This window comes from Carcharhinus amblyrhynchos, chromosome 26 (assembly GCF_965287045.1).
Source record: "Carcharhinus amblyrhynchos chromosome 26, sCarAmb.v2.hapA, whole genome shotgun sequence".
NCBI lineage: Eukaryota > Metazoa > Chordata > Chondrichthyes > Carcharhiniformes > Carcharhinidae > Carcharhinus > Carcharhinus amblyrhynchos.
In genome coordinates, this window is record NC_137349.1 from 4,108,791 (window position 1) to 4,132,045 (window position 23,255).

Here is a 23,255-nt window from a genome sequence, read left to right on the forward strand (position 1 = left end):
TTCTGACTACATAAATCCTTCTGTGATGTCACCAGATTCGTGCTGCAACCTAGTAACATACACCCAGCCCCTGGTCATGTGGTGGAACCCAATGGAGCTGAACAGAGGGCACTACATGAAGAACAATGTCACCATATGTCTCCAGATTCTTCCAAACTTTGCTCGCTCTGTCTGCCCTGTGCATTGTGCTTGGATATGGAGATATCTTGTTCCCCCTGATCAACGTAATTGTTTTTCTGTACCCAGCCTACTTTTCGTAAGTGTGATGGTTTCTTAACACAATATCAAGCATTCTACAAGAAGAGATTCTCACTTTTTGTTTTTGCATTCTTGCTCTTGTTTCTAAATCCTTTTCTCAATCTCTCCTTTTTGGAGAAGAAACTAAGTTTTATGTTTTTTGTGCTTTTTGTAGGATGTCACTCAAGGCCTTCCTTAAAGGACATTAGTGAGCCAGATGGGTTTTTATGACAATTGACAATGGTTTCATGGTCATCAGTAGGCTTTTCAATTTTTCTGATTTTTTTTTTAAATACTCAGTTCAAATCCCACCATCTGCCCTGGTGGGATTTGAACCCAAGTCCACAGAGCATCACCCTGTGTCTCTGGCATACTAGTAAAGTAACAATGCCACTACACTACTGCCTCCCTTATGTCCAGTCTCCTAAACTCCTCATACCTCCAACACCTGCCTGCATTCACTGCTCTTATTCCAAATTCACCTTTTGCCTTCCCGTTGAAGTTCAGTTTGGTGTGAGGCATAGTTTGTTATGAAACATTCAAAGGTCATCTGGAGAGGGATAGAAAACTATAATGCATGATTTATTCAGTTAACACTTTAAACCTTGGCACTGTTAATGAGTTTGGCCCTTCGTAAATTCTTCCCAAAGTTTACTGATTAAAATCTGATACATTTGTATTGTGTAGTTTAATAAGTAATGAATTGGTAAATTATCCCATGAACACTTGAAGCATAAGCAAATCTGATACTCTGCCTGTTAAATGAAAGATATGAGACTCAGTTCATTGATCCCTAATCATAATTTTATTCTTTTTTGAATAAATTTTTTTTGTTATATCCAATCAAAGTCTTGACCAGTGAGCCATCACAGATCCAAGCTGACAGGACAGGCCTGCCCTTTTCCTGTCATGGGCTCAGTCTACGTGATCCAAGCTGGTAGGGTCAGGCATTGCACTCCCTCCAGTGCTTGATCTCATTTGTATCTTTGCCAAAAGGCCTAACCTGTTTGGTTGTTGGCAAGGTGGGCAATTAGGGGAAAATCCATACAACAAATTAACTCAGACTGGCAATGTTGAAGTGAGTTGGGCAAAACTTTTACTGCTCTGCCCAGCACAGGCCTCTCAGCAGGTGAGAGGCAGACAATGTGAAGGTCTGTTGACCTCGTGATTTTCCAGTTTTATGGACAAGCAAGGGCATTAAATCCCACTTTCTAGAGTGTGATGGAATGTCTATTTGTTGATTGTGATTTACATATTCAAATTAAAGTTGACAAACCACACTAAAGAAATCATTGTTTTCAACTTATGGGGTTTTTTATTCATTTGTGGGACATGGACATCGCTAGCAGGCCTGCATTTATTGCCCATCCTTAGTTGCCCTTGGGCAGTTGAGAGTCAACCACATTATGGTGGGTCTGGAGTCACATGTAGGCCAGACCAGGTAAGGATGGCAGATTTTCTTCCCCTAAGGGCATTAATGAATCAGATGGGTTTTTTCAATAATGGTTTCATGGTCATCAGTAGATTCTAATTCCATGTTTTTTTTAAATATATTGAATTCAAATTCCACCATCTGCCGTGGTGGGATTTGAACCTAAGTCCCCAGAACATTAGCTGAGACTAATATTCTAGTGATAATACCACTGGCCGTCATCTCCCTGCTCATCCTTTACCAGATACTTTGTCCTGTAAAATTCAATGAACGCCTCTGTTTTGCTGGATTTAAAAAAAAGTAAACCCCAGTTATAATGCAATCTGAGCAATAGCATTTGCAAAACTTTGTACTATGCACTATATATTGTCTAAGACAAAGGTAGAGATTATCTAAAGAGATAAAATAACTTCCAGTAATTTCCAGTATTCGTGGGCAGACTTGATACAACTACGTAGTATTTCTGTAGTACTTTGGTCAGCTTCCTAGTGTGACTGTTATTGAATTTTACAGAATGTGAAATGAGGCTTTTCCAATGTTGAGGCCGGAATTCTCTGAACTTGGCCTTGGGTGAGATTCTCTGGTCCCGCTGCAGTGAGTGGAGTTTTGACTGTGCCAAATTTTCCATTCTTGTTGGCAGTGATGGTGGAGAATGGAGGATTTCAGCCTGAGCATCCCAAACAAACACAAGGATGCCTTGTGGCACAGTGGGTAGCACCCCTTCTTCTGAGCCAGAAGTTCCAGGTTCAAATCCCACCCCAGGACTTGATGGGCAAGGAAGATGCTTTCTAATGTAATCAAGCAAGTTGAGTGTCAACCTCCAATTCCTTCCAACACGCCAATGGCTGGCAGTAAGAGCAGTTAAGTGTCCTGATCAGCCATGTTTGATGGGAAGTGACACCCCTCAACCTATAAGCCCCTGGTGACAAACTAGTGACCTGTTCCAGGGAATTACTAGTTATGGAAAAAGACAAAAGTCTGCCTTAGTGCACCACTAGGTGTGGGAAGAGAATTGGAATTGGAAAACAGATGTGTCACATGATCCATTTCACTTTGTCCATCCTCTATCTTGAACCAACGCCAGCTAAGATGAAAATGCCAATCCACTTTTCTGTGGGCAGGTTATTGATAGTTCCTCACAAGAGCTATACTTCCATAATCCTTTAACTTTTGGAACATTTGAAATGGTTTCGTTTTGCCCTGACTATCGTGTTACTGACCCACTCTTCTTCACAAGCCAGCTGTCCGGCTTACTGACTCAAGGTTATTTGTGAAGGCCCCGCTTTCTCAACCTTGCCCCTCCCTGAGGTGCAGTGATCCTCAGGTTAAATTACCTCAAGGGGAGAGTTGCCTATGGTCATCTGCAACTGTACTTAATCTTTTTTACTGATCCACAACAGCCAGGAAGGTCTCAAGTTCAATTCCTGGTCTGTGCTGAACAGAGGAATAGCTGCAGAACACTTAACTCCTGGAGCTTGTTCTGCCTTTCATTGGGATCGTGGCTGATGTGTAACCGAACTCCATAAACCTTTAACACCTTTGGTTAATAAAAATTTATCAACCTCAAGTTTAACATTAACAATTGAGCATCAATTGTCATTTGCAGAGGAAGGGTGAAATCTTCTAACACCCTTTGTGTCTAGGACTGTTTCTTAATTAAAATCCAGAAAGGCCCGGCTTAGCCTTTAGTCTACACCCCACATAGGCCTGATACTCCCCAATTAGTGGAAATAGTTTTTTCTCTATCTATCCCATCTGTCATCCTTATCATCTTGAAAACTTTGATCAAATCACTGTGTATTTCAGTTAAGATGATGCAATTCACCACCGTACTATCACACAAATGAGAGAAAAAAATCCACATGATTTGTATCGGGATCAGAGAATCCCTACAGTACAGAAGGAAGCCACTCACCCCATTGAGCTTACACTGACAAAACTGCCACCCAGGTCCTATCCCCATAACCCCACATGTTTAGTCTGCTCATCCCCCTAACACTAAGGGTCAATTTAGCATAGCCAATCAACCTAACCACAAGCTTGGACTGTGGGAGAAAACCAGAAGTCCCAGAGAAAACCCGCACAGATACATGGAGAATGTGGAAACTCCTGATCAATTTCTCCAAACCACTGCCGGTCAGATAGCTGTTAGTATTCCTCCATTTCATTAATGGAAAGTAGCACAGGTCCATGTGTCAGTCAGACTGGTGGGTGTAGATACCTACAAATCATGGCCAAACAAGAGTCAGCACCCCCAGGAGATGATGAGAGAAAGGGGAAAATTGTAAGATTAAAAAGAAGAAATATTTATTGCACACACAATCCAATAAGAGTGATGTAACTACCCTGAATCTTTGACTTTCTAGAATTCTAGCTATTGAAAGTGAGAATAAAGAGGAAAAATTGAAGTGGCTTATGTACTGGGTGATATATGGAGCATTTGCAATATTTGAATGTATGGCAAACATCCTTCTCTACATCTTCCCAGCCTATCGTAAAGTTAAGGTATGAAAATGGTTTTATCTCCTCCCTGTAACGATCAATTATTCCATCTTATTAAGGGCAGACTGTAAGGAAAAAATGAACACATTGTGCGGAGTTCAATTTCTCACTTTTAATATAAATAAAATATTAAAGCTGGATAAACAGGATTTTTCTCCTTTTTGCCCTTATATGTTGTATACATTATATAAGTTCTCCAACTTCACATCTGACACAAAGTTGGGTGGGAGGGTGAGCTGTGAGGAGGATACAGAGATGCTTTAGCACGATTTGGACAAGCTGAGTAAGTGGACAGATGCAGTATAATGTAGATAAATGCAAGGTTATTCACTTCAGTAGGAAAAGTCCTGGGCAGGACAGTGGCAGACATAGTGGTTAATACCGCTGCCTCGCAGTGCCAGGAACTCGGATTCAATTCCCAGCTTGGGTCACTGTCTGTGTGGAGCCTGCACATTCTCCCTGTGTCTGCGTGGGTTTCCTCCGGGTGCCCCAGTTTCCTCCCGTCATCTGAAAGACATGCTGGTTAGGTATATTAGCCATGCTAAACTTCCCTCAATGTACCCAAACAAGCACAGGAGTGTGGTAACTAGGGGATTTTCACTGTAACTTAATTGCTTGTGATTCTAATAAATAAACCTAAACCTTAAAATGGGAAGGCAAATTATCTGAATGGCTATAAATTAGGAAATGAAAATGTGCAATGATTAACTTAATGCAAGGTAAGTCCATTCAAATGTCTGACAGCAGCAGGGAAGAAGCTGTTCTTGAGTCAGTTGGTGCGTGATCTCAGATTTCTGTATCTTTTTCCCGAAGGAAGAAGGTGGAAGAGAGAATGTCCGGGGTGTGTGGGGTCCTCAATTCTGCTGGCTGCTTTGCTGAGGCAGAGGGAGATGTAGACAGAGTCAATGTTTGGGAGGCTGGTTTATGTGATGGATTGGGCTACATTCATGACCTTTTGTAGTCCTTGTGGCCTTGGGCAGAACAGGAGCCATACCAAGCTATGATAGAACCAGAAAGAAAACTTTCTATGGTGCATCTGTAAAAGTTGGTGGGAGTCGTAGCTGACACGTCAAATTTCCTTAGTCTTCTGAGAAAGTAGAGGCATTGGTGGGGCTTTCTTAACTATAGTGTCAGCATGGGGGACCAAGACAGGTTGTTGGTGATCTGGACACTAAAAACCTGAGGCTGAAATAAAGCACGCAGGTGCAGCAGGTGGTAAAGTAGCACAATGGTATGTTGGCTTTCATAGCAAGAGGACTCTTGCTGCAATTAAATAGGACCTTGGTGAGGCCACACCTAGAATATTGTGTGCTGTTTGGATCACCTTATCTGAAAGAATGTTCTTGCTCTAGAGGGAGTGCAGAGAAGGTTTACCAGACTGATTCCCAGGATGGCAGGACTGATGTATGAAGAGAGATTGAGGGAATTAGGATTACATTCATTGGAGTTCAGAAGGATGAGGGGGACCTCATAGAAACTTAGAAAATTCTAACAGGACTAGGCAGAGGAGATGCAGGAAGGATGTTCCCAATGGTGGGGAAGTTCAGAACTAGGGGTCATAGTCTAAGGAGATTGGTGAGCCACAGAGAGCAGTGGAGGCCGAAATAGTGTGGCCGGAATTCTCCAGTTTTGCATGCCTCACTCCCGTTGCCAGTGAGAATGGAAAATTTGGCACTCAGCCAAAACTCCATTCACAGCAGTAGGTCTGGAGAATCCCAACCACAGGTGAAGTCGGTGAATTCCAGTCTCTGTGTTTTCAGGAAGGAATTAGATATCGCTCCTCTGATAAAGGGGCTCAAAGAATAAGGGAGGAGGGGAGGTGAGGGGAAGCAGGTTCAGGATATTGAGATGGAAGATCGGCCATGATTAGAATGAATGGTGAGAATAGGTTCAAAGGGCTGAATGGCCTCCTCCTCCTATTTTGTGTGAACCAAAACGCAAAAGGCTGATTTAAAGTGTACTTGGAGGAGGTACCCAGATGTGGGGGGGAGGTTTTCCCATCCTGCGCGCCATGGGAATCGTAGTGGGTGTGGGGTGAACCTTGTAAAGGTTCATTGATCTCAGGGAGGATTTTCCAGTTTTGTGGCGAGTGTGCTGGAAAGTCCCGCCTGTTATTTCTCGTGTGCGTTAATTGGTGTGCGCTGTGTTAATTGAAATTGTCACTTCATAAAACCACAAAATAAAAAAAACACACCGGGAGCTTCCTGTTGTCACTAAGGTGGAAAGAGCAATGTCAACAATGTACAATAACCATAGCTAAGTTCTCTGACCCTTCACTGCATGTTGATATGAACTGATGTTCTGACCCCTTTGTAAAGTTGAATTGTTTTTGTGTTTGACTGTAGGTGTCTAGTAACTGATCTATGCTTACTGTGCTTGATTGGTTATGCCTGGGTGTTGATTCCTGTAATCATGAGACACACACAAGCTGAGCGCTGTGGTATGGACATTTTAAAACATTATATAAATCTCTGTAAATAACAGTCCAGCGCACTTAGAAAATAGTTTCATCTCTGCATAACTCTGAAAAATGTGAAGTACATAAAACATTTCACAAGGTCTCAATACGTATAGGAAGGAGGAAAACCATTTGCTCCACTTTAGCTTAAATGTTTAAAAGTTTATTTATTAGTGTCATATGTAGGCTTATATTAACACTGCAATGAAGGTACTGTGGAAATGCCCTAGTTACCACACTCCGGCACCTGTTCGGGTACACTAAGGGAGAATTTAGCATGGCCAATCCATCTTTTGGACTGTAGGTGGAAACCGGAGCACCCGGAGGAAACCCACGCAGACACGGGGAGAACGTGCAAACTCCACACAGACAGTGACCCAAGCTGGTCACTGAACCTGGGTCCCCAGCGCTGTGAGGCAGCAGTGCTAACCACTGTGCCACCCTGTCCAACCAGAATTAATATTTTATCAGACTAAGTTAGATTGCATCCCAAGACCAAGACAGACACTGTTTAAGCCACTGTGTTATACAACCCCAAACTCCATTCCATTGGTAACAGTCTTAACTTTAATCTGCAGAGTCTCTTTCTGTTGTGGTGTATGGCACCTGTCGATTGGAATGGTTCTCATGTCATTTACATGAGCTTCATCCGCCCCTTCTTCCACAAGCACAAACCCGTGCTGGAGAAACTTGAGGAGAAAGTTACAGAGGTTATAGACAATGTGAAGACAGAAGGTAAAATCAATACCAAGCTACATAGTATAATGAGGAAATGGATAGAATGTGTAACACTGTAATGGGAAGAGTTTAGGTTAGCAGGTACCCTGAGCTAATGATAGGAGTGGAAAAACTGGGAAGAAGACAAAGGAAAATGTTCTAACCGTCCCGTAAGACAATGGGTGGAATTTTCTGCCTCTCAACTCCGTGGTATGTTTCCAGCAACAGAGGTAATTTATCATTGACTGGGATCTTAAGGGCCTACTGATGTCTACGGCATTGTTCATGGCTGGCCCATCACGTGGCTGAGGAACCCGTCACAGGGTGGTGGGGGATGGTCACCTTCAGCAGGACTGGAAGATTCTGTCGGCATGAAGGTTGGAAAATCCCATCCTATATAAACAAGCATATCTTAACTATAATCAAATGTGCTCGTTAAAATGCATAAAGAGAAAATGCTTGAAAATCTCAGCAGGGCGTTTGTGGAGAGAGAATAGAGCCAACATTTCGAGTCTGGATGAGCCTTCACCAGAGCTGCCGAAGGGTCATCCATCCTCGAAATGTTGGCTCTACTCTCTCCCTCCATAGATGCTGTCAGACCTGCTGAGATTCCCCAGCAGTCTCTGTTTTTGTTTCAGATTCCAGTGCCTGCAGTAATTTGCTTTTATCTATTAAGGTACATGTTTGAAATCATCCCCTCAAGAAACCAGTGAATATAAGAAGCACTGGGATCTCACTAATAATATTATCACCTTGAAAATCTCAACATTTCATTTAGAAATGTCTCCTGATAGCTATAGCCAAACAGAGACTTCAGAAGGAAGCAATGTTATATACTTGTCTCAATATTGTTGCTAACTCACTGTTCTGTTTCATTGACAAAATTTAAAAATTATCATTGGAATCACACAAGGCGTCAAACAGCAATAGGTCTCCGCTGACTCAATCTCAGCTTACTTTCCAGATCAGATCCCTAGTAGACATAAAGTTATTGCTTGTGTCATTTAGACACCCCATTACCTGCAATAGTCGTAGGTCACAGAAAGTTCCCAGCATACTTGGTGTACACACCATACACACCCTCCAAATTCAAGTGAACATTAACAAGGACAAAAGAAAATGCAGGCAGCCAAATCGACCAGTGTGTGACATTAGTGTGGGTTTAAGAGATTTTGTTTTAAAATCATGATCTCTGCAGCTCTCACAATCAGGGATTTCTCAGCTCACGGCTTTGGTTGATGTAATTATGTTGCAGGGTTGACTACAATGAATCCTTTTATTGCTACTTAAGTGGTTTAAATGGGGTTATTTGGTTCATTTTACGATCCTGCATTGTTAGGAGGACGGTCATGTGTTTTTGGACAGGTTTTTTCCCAGTGAATTTAAAGTTTCATTTTCAGTTCTGAGCTGCAGGCAGGTTTGAACAGGGATGGCAAGCTGAATAGAACCCTTTCTCTCTTTCCCCTCCAAGCCACTCACCATCCTGACATATTGCTGTCCCTTCTCAGTTGCTGGGTCAAAATCCTGGAATTCCCTCCCTAACGGCATCGTGGGTCAACCCACAGCCCGTGGACTGCAGCGATTCAAGAAGGCAGCTCACCACCACCTTCTCGAGGGCAACCAGGGATGGGCAATAAATGCTGGCCTGCCAGCGATGCCCATATCCCACAAATGGATAACAAAAATAGGGTCTACAGCTGCTCACAAAGAAAAGAAAATTACAGGAATAGGCTCTTCAGCCCTCCAAGCCTGCAGATCAATATCAGGAGTGGGATTCAAACCCAAGCCTCCAGAGGAGACTGTGACCTGAACGCAGCGCCTCAGAGCACTCGACCATCCTGATTCCTCACATTCCATATAAATGTGGAACTCATCCAGACTGCAATAAATTCAAGTGGCCTAAAACTCTGAGAAATAACTTGCAAATTTGTTGTAATTATTTCTCTGTGCATCTATCCAAATCCCAATGGCGGAAAGACCATTGTATCAGATTCTTTAAGTGTGCTTATCTCAATAGAACTCGCCTAACTAAAGATTGAGAAATCTGAAATGAAATAATTATTAAAAATAAAAGGTTTATTTATGAGGATTTTTAAAAATTTTTATGATCATGTGACCATATCATTGTTTATGTTTCTATCGCACTTGGGGTGAATGGGATCAAAGGTTATGGGGAGAAAGCAGGATTAGTTGGATGATCAGCCATGATTGTAATGAATGACGGAGCAGGTTTGAAGGGCCAGATGGCCTCCTCCTGCTCCGATCCGCTACGTTTCTATTATTATTGTAGAATTTTCTTACCTCAGCAGATTATAGTAACTCTCAAAGCTGATTGTTATTGTTGGCGTGGGAAGGCAATTTAATCAGTTCCTATCACTTTACAATGGCAAAGTCACGCGTCTGTATGTCTCACGGTGCCATGCAATCAGACCGCGTTACATCAACCAAGCTTCAACTAAGCTTCAATTTTAGAATCCAGATGTTTGTCAAAGACTTTAACGTAGAATATGTTCTCTTCAAACACACGGGTAAGAGGTGACTGAGATTTTAGTGAAATAAACTGCTTGCTACTTGTCCTCATCACGTCGGTAAGATTAATGAAGGAAAAGAGACACCTTTAAGGACAGGGATTTGAGGCTGATGTGACGTCTTCTATATTACACAAACTAGTTGACAAATCATGCATGAAGGATGGGAAATTGGCCAAGTAGCAAAGTGTCACTGACTCCTGCAGAATGAAACCCTCTGCAAATGTCCCAGCCTGCAGGAGAGTAAGGGAGGAAGAAGGAGAATAAGTGCAATGGATTGCAGCATGCCCTAGATGGCAATTTTTAGGGAATGGTAACATGTAGGGTAGCAGATTTGCACAGTGATTAGCACTGCTGCCTCACAGCGCCAGGGATCTGGGTACAAGTGGATCTTGCACATTCTCCCCATGTCTGCGTGGGTTTCTTCCAGATGCTCCGGTTTCCTCTCATAGTCCAAAGATGCGCAGATTAGGTGGATTGGCCATACTAAGTTATCCTTTAGTGTCCCAAGATGTGTAGGTTAGGGGGATTAGCGGGGTAAATTTCACAGTAACTTCATTGCAGTGTTAATGTAAACCTTACTTGTGACTAATAAATAAATAAAATAATGTAAATAAATACATGGGGTTACAGGGATAGGGCAAGGGTGGGATGCTCTGTTAGAGAGTCGGTGCAGACTTGATGGGCCGAATGACCTCCTTCTGCACTGTGGGAATTCTATAAGGTATAAAGAGAAGCTGTAACCCAGAGACATGGGCTAATGACCTGGAAACATGAGCTAGGTCTTAATGGCTCTGCCATAATGTATCTTCTGCCAGCAGATGTAGTGGGATATTTCAATTTCCATTTACATCAATGGGAATGTAACATCCTGCCAGGCAGGAGGGGCTGTAAAATCCTGCCCATCGAGTTCAAAACCCGTCGTGATGACAAGTATTTAAATTGTGTTAATAACAAAAAGCTTTACTACCTGATTTGTAAAATAAAAACCCATCTAGTGCATTGATGTCCTTTAGGGGATGGGATCTGCTGACCTGACTGATAATTTAATCTAGGCAAATGGCAATGTGGATAACTTCAAATAGTCTTCCGAAATGGCCTAGCTAGCCATTCAGTTGTGGAGAGTAACTGCTAGCCTTGCCAGCAACACCCACATCTCATAGACAAATAAAGGAAAAGTGATGACAGCAGCATGTGAAGGTCTGTTGCAGATCCACAGCAGATGGATATTGCAGGTTTTCTCTGAATATGTTTTAATTCTCTCTTGCAGTTCTCCCAGCACCAGAGACTGTCATACCCTCAAGGCAGAAAAGTAAGGAAGACTTAAATGATGGGCTTTGATTGGAACATAAAGTTCATTTGGGGTATATTTGGTAATGTGGAATTGACCCCAGCATTCAGAGCTTTCAATGAAATGGAGGTTGGTGTTAAATGGAAGGTGACTTGCACACATTGGGATCATGGAGAGTTGGTCTCGTGGTATTGTCACTGGACTAGTTATGCAGGCTAGTGCTCCTGGGACCCGAGTTTAAATCCCAACACACCAGATGGGGGAATTTGAATTCAATAAAAATCTAGAATTAATGAGTCAGATGCTGACCATGAAACCTTGTTGATTATTGTAAAAACCCATCTGGTTCAACAATGTCCTTATCTGGTCTGGCCTACATGAGACCTACAGCCATGTGGTTGATTCTTAACTGCCCCTCTGAAATAGCCAAGCAAGTCACTGAGTTCTAAGGCAATTGGAGATGAGTAACAAGTGCTGGACTTGCAAGTGCTGCCCACGCCCCGTGAATTAATTTTTAAAAATATATTGTTTGTATGAGTGTCTTCCTTGTGAGAGACCTCGAGTATTTTTCAATTCATTCTCAAGATGCAGCGTTCACAGGCAACATGCAGGGCGGCACGGTAGTACAGTGGGTTAGCACTGCTGCTTCACAGCTCCAGGGACCTGGGTTCAATTCCCAGCTCGGGTCACTGTCTGTGTGGAGATTGCACGTTCTCCTCGTGTCTGCGTGGGTTTCCTCCGGGTACTCTGGTTTCCTCCCACTGTCCAAAGATATGCGGGTTAGGTTAATTGGCAAAGGTAAGAAATTCCCCCTTAGTGTCCAGGGATGCGTAGATTAGTGGGTATAATATATGGGGGTTTGTGTTCAGTGCAGACTTGATGGGCCGAAGGGCCTCTTTCTGCACTGTAGGGTTCTATGATTCTATGAACATCTGAGAATCAAGCTTCAGACCTAAGTTGGAACATTCCCAATCTTCAATTAACATGCTTGAACTTAACAAACTATGAAAGCTTTTAAGTCTTGATGACCTTAATTTATAATGTTTTTTAAATGCAATCCATCTGATCCTGAGCTCAGTGAACATCGAAGCATTCTATTTTTTACATTATTAAATATTTTTACTAATGTTACAATGACATTATTTCTTTGCCATTCAATGCAAAAAGGATCTCCCACTTAACTCACATCTAATAATTAAAAATCATCTCCTTTGGGTCCCTCAAATATCTGTCGTAATTTCTAGTCTTACTTCTTATAATATTTGCAATCTTCAGTGTTGCTCACACTTAGGATTTTATTAATTCGGCACTATTATTCAAATGTGTAGAATTGATTGGAGAAGAACTAGAGAGATTATTTTCCTTTACCTTTCTCTCTATACCAGTGAATTGTGCAGACTCATATAATAGTGCAAAACAACTAAAACTCTAGCTGTGTGTAGATGCCACACAAGTAATAGGGGATATCCGTGTTGTTGGCAAGGTCAGCCTTGTTGCCTAGCCTTAGGTATGTTTGAGAGGTGGTGAATCTTTCTCCTGCATTTCACACAGCTCCAAGGTACTGAACTAGAACGATTGGCTCTCTAGTTTTGTTTGCCTCCATTTTTCCACAAAGAAATGCTTGGCCTCCACTTGACAAGCTGTTAATAGTGGCTAAGTTTGAATTTGGGAACTTGACATGTGGGGATATGGAAGAAAGCCAATCATCTGGTCAGGCTACATATCATCGAATTCCTACAATGCAGAAGAAGGACATTTGGCTCATCGAGATTAGACTGACAAAGATCCTACCCATCTCCTATTCCCATAACCCCAGCTATTTACCCTACTAATCCCTCTGACACTAAGGGGCAATGTAGCTCAGCCAATCAACTTTATTCACACATCTTTGGGGTGTGGGAGAAGCCGGGGCATCCAGAGGAAACCCACGCAGACACGAGGAGAATGTGCAAATTCCACACAGTCACCCAGAGCCTGAATCAAACCCGGGTCCCTCATGCTGTGAGGCAGCAGTGCTAACCACCGTGCCACCCATATCGCAGCACTCTGGGAGGGTGACTCTTGAGTAAAATACCATTTGGACTGCATCCCTCCACAAATGTCAGAAACACGGCATTAGACCTAATGATCACCTCTGGCTTAGTCACCCTACCCCGGGTTAAAATGAAATTCCAAATATTCTTGTGTTAATTCCATGAATACAACCAGTCCTCTATTAAATCTCCTTAACTCAGCTTTTAAAGAATGCCTCTAATCATTGTCCTTCTGTATTTCAGCAATCAGAAAAATCAAAAGTAAAATCTGCCTAAAAATAAAGAACAAGTGAGAATCTTTCAGAGAATGGGCAGTGTCGAAGATGATGTATTTCTGCATTAGATACATGGAGAGGCCATGGATGTTCATTGGTGAAACTTGTGAATAGCCTGAAGTTGATCTTCCTTGAAGAAATATGCTTTTTTAGAGTAGACTGCACTGGCATAATGTTTATAAACAATCTGATAATTCCAGATCTAAATAAAGATACGTATATTATAATTACTAACGTTAAAATCTCTCACAGTCTCCACCTTCCTTTCTTTCTGAAGTTTCTTTATTCTATCCAATACTAATGGGATTTTAATGGCCTCACTTGTCTCTTGGCATGGTGCACAGTGGTAAGCACTGCTGTCTCACGGGACCAGGTTCAATTCCTGGCTTGGGTCACTGTCTGTGTAGAGTTTGCACGTTCCCCCCGCATCTGCATGGGTTTTATCTGGGTGCTCCGGTTTCCTCCCATAGTCCAAAGATGTGTGGGTTAGATTGATTGGCAATGCTAAATTGAACCTAGTGTCAGGGGGATTAGCAGGGTAAATGTATGGTGTTATGGAATAGGGCCTGGGTGGGATTGTGGTTGGTACAGACTCGATGGGCTGAATGGCCCCCTTCTCTACTGCCGGGATTCTATGTCTTGAAACCATAAAATCCCACCCGAGGTCCCTTTGCCTGCTCTGATTCCCGTGGCGGACAGGGGGGTAAAATTCCAGTCTAAGACTTTGTTCCCAATTAATAAAGCTGGAACCTGTCAATGGTAAAATGTTTAATTACATGATGGCACAGCTCATCACGAATCCTGCAAATGTTTGAACTCGTCATTTATGACTCAGATGACCGCCCCAAGCATTAACAGCAGTGATGGAAATACCAGTTGCTGGATAACAATAGATCCACGTGCCCTATTTAAGTCTGAAATGCCCTACTTCAAACTTGCTGTGAAAGTGTGCCGTCGCTAATCGTTGTCCTTCTGTATTTCCACTAAGGGACAATTTAGCGTGGCCAATCAACCCACTCACACATCTTTGGAGATCTTTGCAGACACGGGAAGAGTGTGAAAACTCCACACAGAAAGTCACCCAAGACTGGAAGTAAACCCGGGTCCCTGGCGCTGTGAGGCAGAAGTGCTAACCTCTGTGTCACCATGCAAATAACAAATGAGAATGCCACAGAGAATGGATTGACACGAAGATGATGCATGTCCCAAACTTTTTGTATTAAATACTTGGAGGAGGCATGAAATTTCATCGGTGAAACTTGTAAATCTTCCTTGAAGATTTTTTTAGAATAGGCTACACACCGGCATAATGTTTACATGCAATTTGATCATTCCAGATCTAAAATAAAGATACTTGCACTATAATTGCTAATGCTGAAGTCAATGTGATTAACCTGCTGACATGGCATTTACAATCTGAAATTGCAAATACAAATTTTCTCCAACAGCTCCGCCTCTCTGTGTCTTGCTCCCTGTGGTATAGAGCCAGGAGGAGGTGAAGTATCTGCGGGTATGTGTACTTCTAAACTATGGTTCAGGCTTTCTGTTATGTATGTTGAGGCTTAGCTCTTTTAAGGGAATGGGTCAGTTGAACCTGGCTGTGCGGTGATCTACTCGGGAACCACCCTGGGAGGACAGTTGTCATTTGGAGTGTGGATTGGGAAAGACCTGTAATAAATACCTGTGTTCCCTGATGCCTGTCTGTGGAGTGATTTCTTGAAGGTACACCACAGTAGTAAAGAATTTAATAGTTTCCAGGTGGATTGCTTTCCAGTAAGGGCATCCCGGGAAGTGTGTTTTTGCGGACATTGGGATTTGCCCAGTTACGAAACCCACAAAAATTAAATTGCATGCGGAGGTTCACTCATTGTAGTCACTTGCCTAAAGTTCTAGAGAAATGCACGGTGACACAGTGGTTAGCACTGCTGCCTCACAGCGCCAGGGATCTGGGTTCAAATCCAGCCTTGGGTGACTGTGTGGAGTTTGCATGTTCTCCCTGCGTCTGTGTGGTTTTCCTCCAGGTGCTCAGGTTTCCTCTCATAGTCCAAAAATGTGCAGGTTAGGTGCATTGGCAATGCTAAATTGCCCCTTAATATCAGGGGGGTTTATAGGGTAAATACATGGGGTTTTGGGGATAGAGCCTGGGTGGGACTGTAGTTGGCACAGACTTGATGGGCTGAATGGTCTCCTTCTGCACTGTCAGGATTCTACATTAATTAGTAGTGCCCACTAAACACTGCCTCAGTGGGACACAGTGCCCTCGGGAATTGGGAGAAAATTGGAGTGGGAGAAATAAGAAATTGCGAAGTTTTGGAATTGCAATATTGTATATCTACCAGTAGAGGCCATCAGAGTATTTACATCGCTAGCTCAGCTGACTGTGGTTGTGGAAATTAAATTGGCAAAGAGCCCAGTGATGTGGGAACCATTGTCCCAATACAGGGATCGGTGCTCCAGGCAAGCTTCCTGTTCCTTTCTTACTGAGACTGGCACATCGACACCAGGGAAACTTTCAACAGGGCGGGAATTTTAACCAGACTCACTCAGTCCTCGGGATTGGCTGGATGTTTGATTTGATTTATTATTGTCACATGAACCAGGATACAGTTATATCATAGAATCCCTATAGTGCAGAAGGAGGCCATTAAGTCTGCACCAACCACAATCCCACCCAGATCCTATTCCCATAACCCCACATATTCATCCTGCCACTCCCTTTGACACTACACTCAATTTAGCATGGCCAATCAACCTAACCTGCACTCTTTGGACTGTGGGAGGAAACTGGAGCACCCGGAGTAAACCCACGCAGACATGGGGAGAATGTGCAAACTCTGTACAGATGATGATCCAAGGCAGGAATTGAACCGGGTCTCTGGCGCTGTGAGGCAGCAGTGCTAACCACTGTGTCACCCCAGTGAAAAGTACTGTTTTGCGTGCTAGCTTGCAAAATGTCACCACGCCCCAATGCCATTTTGAAACATGAGTATGGTCAACCCACAGTGAAGTCAGTGTGATATTCACACTCTCTCCCCACTGCCTGAGCTGTGGGAGCTGGCTGCAAGTATTTAAAGGCCATGTGTTGAAGTCAGGTTTTGTGAATTAAAGGAACACAATCAACAGCAGCCATCAGAGAATTTCAGACAGAAAATTTTAAAATGAACTAAAAAAAATACAGCAATTTGCACAACAATTGCTGCCCTACATGAATATACAATAGAGAGACAGAGATTGTAAACATGTCAGAGACTCAGGGGGTGGACTGTGCATACAGCTCACACAGGCTGATTTGCAGTTTGAGAGATTTTACTATACCCACACTGGAGTTCAGTGTTTGGACAGTGTACAGGGACATTTTCAGGGTGTTACAGCGCAACCCAATATCACCTTCTTCAGGTAAGAAAAAATCATGCAAGGTGCAAGATCGACCTCCCACCTGACTTGGTGAGTTTCTTGAGAGCGGGTTAGGTTAAATTCACCCTGGGCACACCTGGTCTTGTTGGAAAAAGCTGTTAACCATCCTGGAACTGAGAAAACATCACTTTTAACATGTGATCAGCACATGAGTAGAAGGGCTACAGTTGAGCCTCTCTTTCCCTTTGAGTGCCGCTGGACAGTGGGCACATGGATTCCAGCTGAGGACAGCAGTCTGGTGCCGCCCCTCAGAGCTGAATATGCTGCTGACGCTCAGCGTCCTGACTCTCTGCCAATTGGATGAGAGCAGCCAGTGCCAGTTTGTAAAGTATTGCAACAAAAATCCATGTACATTTTCCGATATCTCACAACCCCCATCACTGCAGCCAGCGAAAATGGAGAATTTGGCAGTCAGCCAAATCTCCATTCAGAGCAACGGGATTGGAGAATCCCAGCTGGGGACGAGGTCCGAGAATTCTGACCCTAGAAAAGGAGGGGAGGAATGCATTTAAGGGATAGATTTTCCCGCTGCCTTGGAAAAGCAGCCAGAATAATCAAGGAACCCACACACCCTGGACATTCTCTCTTCCACCTTCTTCAGTCAGGAAAAAGATACAAACACCTGAGGTCACGTACCAGCTGACTCAAGAATAGCTTCTTTCCTGCTGCCATCAGACTTTTGAGTGGACCTACCTTATATTGAGCTGATCTTTCTCTGCACCCTCGCTGTGACTGTAACACTATATTCTGCACTTTCTTCCTTTCTCCCATATGTACTCGCTTGATCGAGTTAGTTGGTGGAGAAGAGCACAGGTGGACTGGTTGGATCGAATGGCCTGTTTCTCTGCTTCACATCCTCTGTCATTCTGTGAGTTCTTACGTAGGAAGTGCAATTGAATGAAAAAAAAGTCAAACTCCATGATCACCAGGGCCAGAAGATCCTTGTAAATTGCAAAAAGGTTTCTGAATGTTTTGACATTATTAAGCCCTGATTGGAACCTTTGAGAATATGACCATTAATTTAATTGCTGAGGCAGATCTTCATGAAGCAACTGCATTGCAGTGGGTGAGAAGGGTGAATGAAGGGCAATGCAGAAAATGATTACTGTCAGCCTGCCATTTATTATAACAGCTTTAAAGCAGAAACCTCAGAGACCGTGGGCGGTGAATGGCCATTAATGATTGTGCAGAGAACTCCCCTTATAAAACATTGGTTTAATCTCACATTTCGGATAAACTCATTTCAACACAAATTTATGGTCAGAGTCTTTCAAATAAAAACCATTCCATGATGGCTTACTGGAGATAAGAGGGCAGCGAGAAAGGTTATGAGGTGGCTGATTGTGTGTCAAAAAAAGTAACAAGAGAGATGGTAGGTTCATAGAAGTCCTACAAAGCAGAAGAGGCTATTCAGCCCATTGAGTCTGTACCGTCTCTCCAAAAGAGCATCTTACCCATGCCCTCTCCGCCACCCTATTCCTGTAACCCCACACATTCAGCATGGCCAATCTCCCGAACCTACACATCTTGGGACACTAATTTATCATGGCCGATCCACCTACCCTGCACATCTTCGAGAGTGGGAGGAAACCGGAGCACCCGGAGGAAACCCACACAGACAAGGGGAGAACATGCAAACTCTACACGGACGATCACCCAAGGCCAGAATTGAACACGGGTTCCTGCTGCTGTGAGGTAGCAGTGTTAATCACTGTGTCAGCAAGTTGGAGGGGTCCTGAAGGATCCCCCCCATGCCAGATGCTAGTTTGAGAAGGAGAAGAGCTGTGCAGGAGACCAGAGATCGAAAAGCAACAGGCATGAGGTGAAACATGGGGCAGGAAATGATTTCAGAGATGGAGGAGGTTTGAATAAGAAGATTTTGGCTGTTCACTAATTTTGCATCTTTAAGCAGAAGGACTGGAAAAGCTGTAATAAAGGTCATTCAGGCTATTCCTATTTCCACAGGGATTCTGCCAAAATGATGACAGGACCTCAAAAAGAACTACTGCCCTCCATCTTCTGCAGAAATTGTAGGTGTTGTTCTTTAATCACAGGACTCATTTCCTGACCTGTAACTTGTGTGCCACTGACTGATACAAACCTGAACTTCCCTATTTGTAATTCAAATAGAGTGAAGGTCATTCAACCTAAAAAAATTCTCATGCTGTAACTTTAACTATCGTAATCAGCTATTCTCCTTACAGTTAGGCCTTGTTATCTAATTTGTCCCAGTTGCATTTGCAGTCATGGTCTCTCACAGCTGTACAGGACTTCAGTACACTAACCATGGAGCTCCTATCGTTTGTTTTTTTAATGATTCTGGTCCAGATCTTTGTCCATGGCAGCTGTTCAATTGAAACTTCAAAATAAATTAGATAAGGCTTTTCAGAACATTGCTACTAAGATACCCACCATCCTGGTAGCACAATGGCACAGTGATTAGCATTGTTGCCTCACAGCACCAGGAACCTGGGTTCAATTCCCGACTTGTCTGTGTGGAGTTTGCACTTTCTCCCTGGGTCTGGGTAGGTTCCTCCAGGTGCTCCGGTTTCCTCCCACAGTCCAAAGATTTATGAGTTAGGCTGATTGGCAATAGTATCAGGGTGATTAGCAGGGTAAATACATGGGGTTAAGGGGATTGGGCCTGGGTGAGATTGTGGTCGGTGCAGACTCAATGGGCCAAATGGCCTCCTTCTGTACTGTAGGGATTCTATGGATCTACGATATTGGGAATCTCATCATTGCTGAGTGAAGATGCTGGAATTTCCTGTCTAACGCCATCCTGGGAACACCATTCTCAAAATGAGTGCAGTAGTTCAATATAGAAGGCACACCACTACCTTCTCAAGGCAACTGGCGTTCTGCATTCAGTGTGGCTTTGCCATGGCCCATCCACACGCCTATAAGAAACTTCAGAAAGGGGTTTTTAAATATTTCACTGGTTAAAACAATCTTGTGACAGTTAAGTTGCGTTTGCGTAATCCCGACCCAGTGAAACAGGAATTGTGACCTAAAAAGTAAAGTTAATTTATTAATCACAAGTAGGCTTACATTAACACTGCAATGAAGTTCATTTGAAAATCCCCGAGTCTCCATACTCCGACACCTGTTCAGGACAATGCACCTAACCAGCATGTCTTTCAGACTGTGAGAGGAAACCGGAGCACCCAGACGAAACCCACGCAGACATGGTGAGAACGTGCAGACTCCGCACAGACAGTGACCCAAGCTTAGAATCAAACCCAGGTTCCTGGTGCCGTGAGACAGCAGCGCTAACCACTGTGCCACCGTGACCTACTTAAAAATCATATAACCTGTCAATACAACAAGTACATAAAAATGTTGCTTTGCGCAGAAAAAATTTCAAGGTATAGAATTCTCGGCCATTGAAACAGACTGCATCAATCTTTTTAAAAGAGAGATGAATAGTTGTTTAAAATATTGAAGAGTGTGGGGGCAAACAGGAAGGCAGTAGAAGGTCACATGGTCAAGCTTTTAACTTTTATTTATTAGTGTCATAAGTAGGCTTACATTAATACTACAATGAAGTTACTGTGAAAATCCCCTAGTTGACACACTTTGGCACCTGTTCAGGTACACTGAGGGAGAATTTAGCATGGCCAATGCACCTAACCAGCACATCTTACAGACTATGGGAGGAAACCCACTCAGACACAGGAAGAACATGCAGATTTGGTACAGACAGTGACCCAAGCCAGGAATCGAACCCAGGTCCCTGGCACTGTGGAGCAGCAATGTTAATCCCTAAAGAGTATGCACTATGTTCTAAAAGGATCTTCATTTAACGATACTTCAGTCAGAGCAGCCCAGGAATTGTCAATTGCATTTGGCCAGTACAGGGATCAAACCCAAGACCTTATCATTTTCAGCACCCATCAGTCAGGCTGGATGGCCTGTTTGCTTTGGGTGGGAAATTCCGGGGGCAGGAAAATCCTGCCCTATATTGCTACGATGTGGCATCTGGATGTCTAGAACAAAAATTCCAACCTCCTGATTTTGTAGCAAGAACTTGCTTAAATCACATTGTGAAATAATTTCTGTCAGTAGGGTCGTCTTGAAGTTAATATATCTAACTCAGATGCATACATTGAATCCCACATTGCTCCTATCTCTGTTAGCGCCAACAGCACAATAACTCTTCAAGAATTCTGCACTCTTCCAACAATGGTTTCTTGTCCATTCTCAATCCTTCCCCCTTCATTCGTGGCTGATTGGTTAAGCTGTCGAGATCCTGGTTTCTGACAATCCCTCCCTAAATACCTCCACCTTTCCATCTCTCTCTAATCCTTTAGGATATTCCTCAAAATCTACCTCTTTGATCAAACATTTAACCTTCTGTCCTAATGTCTTCTTTTGTAGCTCAACGTCAATTTCTATCTGGTTGCTCTCTTGGAAAGAACTTTGAGACATTTTGGATTGGAAGAAGGCCATTCAGCCCATTGAGCCTGCTCCGCCATTCAATTAGATTGACTCTCATCATTTACCTCAACTCTACATTCCTGCGTTATCTCCATAATCTGGGAAATATTTCCAGTTAAGTATCTGATCGTAATGAAGCAATGCTGCGTTTTACAATTTTTATAATTTATAGGGAAGGTGATGATCTAGCAGTATTATCGCCAGACTACTAATCCAGAAACTCAGCTAATGTTCTGCAGACCTGGGTTCAAATCCTGCCACAGCAGATGGTGGAATTTGAATTCAATAAAAAATATCTGGAATTAAGAATCTACTGATGACCATGAAACCATTGTTGATTGTCAGAAAAACCCATCTGGTTCACTTTATCCTTTAGGGAAGGAAATCATAGAATCCCTACAGTGTAAAAGGAGGCCATTTGGCCCATTGAGTCTGTACCGATCTCAATACCACCGGGTCTATTCCTGTAACTCCACTTATTTACCCTGCTAACCTCCTGACACTAGGGCCAATTTATCATGGCCAATCAACCTAACCTGCACATATTTGGAAATCTGCTGTCCTTACCTGTCCTGTCTCCCAAGCCACAGCAATGTGGTTGACTCTCAACTGCCCTCGGATAACTAGGAATGGGCAATAAATGCTGGCCAGTCAGTGATGCCCTTGTCCCACAAATGAATAAAAAAAGACAGGAAAAGAAGTGGGAATGAATCACATGGAAAAGATTCCAGCCACGCACACTGGAAAGGCCAGAAATTCCCTTTAAATAATTCGCCAAATTTTCTGTCTCGCCCGCGATGATTCCCATGGTGGGCGAGACAGGAGAACTTTCAGCGTATGTTTAAATTAAAGTCTATTCACAAGTTGCCAAGATGAGAGAATATTTTTCGCAAGTTCAAAAATTATTAACAATAAGGAAACAGCCATTCCCAGCCTCCCCGAAGAATCCAAGGTAAAGATTGTAAGCAATTGGCCGGAAAATTTACAATGGGCAATTATCCTGCACCGGGAGCCATCCGAGAAAGCAATTTAAATCACAAACTTTAAATGGTTCTGACTGTGCTACGTCAATAGTTACTCAGAAAAAGTTAGAAGAATTCTAGATTCTGGGTAACTACAGACCCACAAGAACTCCCCACAAGACTCATCCCACACCTTGACGCCCTCAAGGGACTCCTTCCCCCACCCCCTGACCAACCCTTCCCCCCCATGTGGTCTTCCCACCCCCCATGGCACATCCCCAACCCTCCCCTGAGGCCCCACCCCCTTGAGGCCTGACTCATCGCCCTCTGATCATGAGCCGGCCCCACTCAACCAATCCGCCTCAAAATCCCATCCCAAACCCCCGAGTCGTACCTTCTTACCTATAGACACTTAACTTCTCCCTGACCTGTCAAATACCTTTGATCTAGGCTGGAGCTTTAACTTATCTGGTTTATGGCAGCTAGTCCTGTCAATAAAATGTTCTGGGGACCCAGGTTCGAATCCTGCCACGGCAGGTCCTCTTACATTCCATTCGAATTCAATGAGAAAAAGGAATTAAGAGTCTACTGACGACAATTAAATCATTGCTGATTGTCGGAAAAACTATCCAGTTCACTAATGTCCTTTAGGGAAGGAAATCTGCTTTCTTTACCTGGTCTGGCTTACATGTGACTCCAGGACCACAGCAAAGTGGTTGACTCTCAACTGCCCTCAGGCAGCTAGGGATGGGCAATAAAAGCTGGCCAGCCAGCGACGCCATGTCCCACAAATGAATAAAAGAAAGTAGGCATGGATTCCTCACATCTGACTCTCAACTTAAGATCTCAGGAGTGCGTTGCATTGCACAGAGAACACTCATCCTGAGTCAGAAGGTCAGCTAAGATAGAATTGAAAAAAATTGAACAGAAGAAAGTAGGGGCAGAATGGCAATTCGACTCTGATTA

At 43.3% G+C, this 23,255-nt stretch overlaps 1 protein-coding gene across 1 annotated transcript in view; it reads right to left on the reverse strand.

Annotated features, from left to right (window-relative positions):
* The window catches only part of LOC145358886 (proprotein convertase subtilisin/kexin type 4-like), a 92,997-nt gene extending 75,339 nt beyond the window's left edge, over window positions 1–17,658 (reverse strand). The window contains exon 1 of the mRNA XM_080213260.1: window positions 17,581–17,658. The gene's annotated coding sequence lies outside the window, so the exon portion shown is untranslated. The remainder of the gene's footprint in view (window positions 1–17,580) is intronic.
* Between the last annotated feature and the right edge of the window lie 5,597 nt (window positions 17,659–23,255).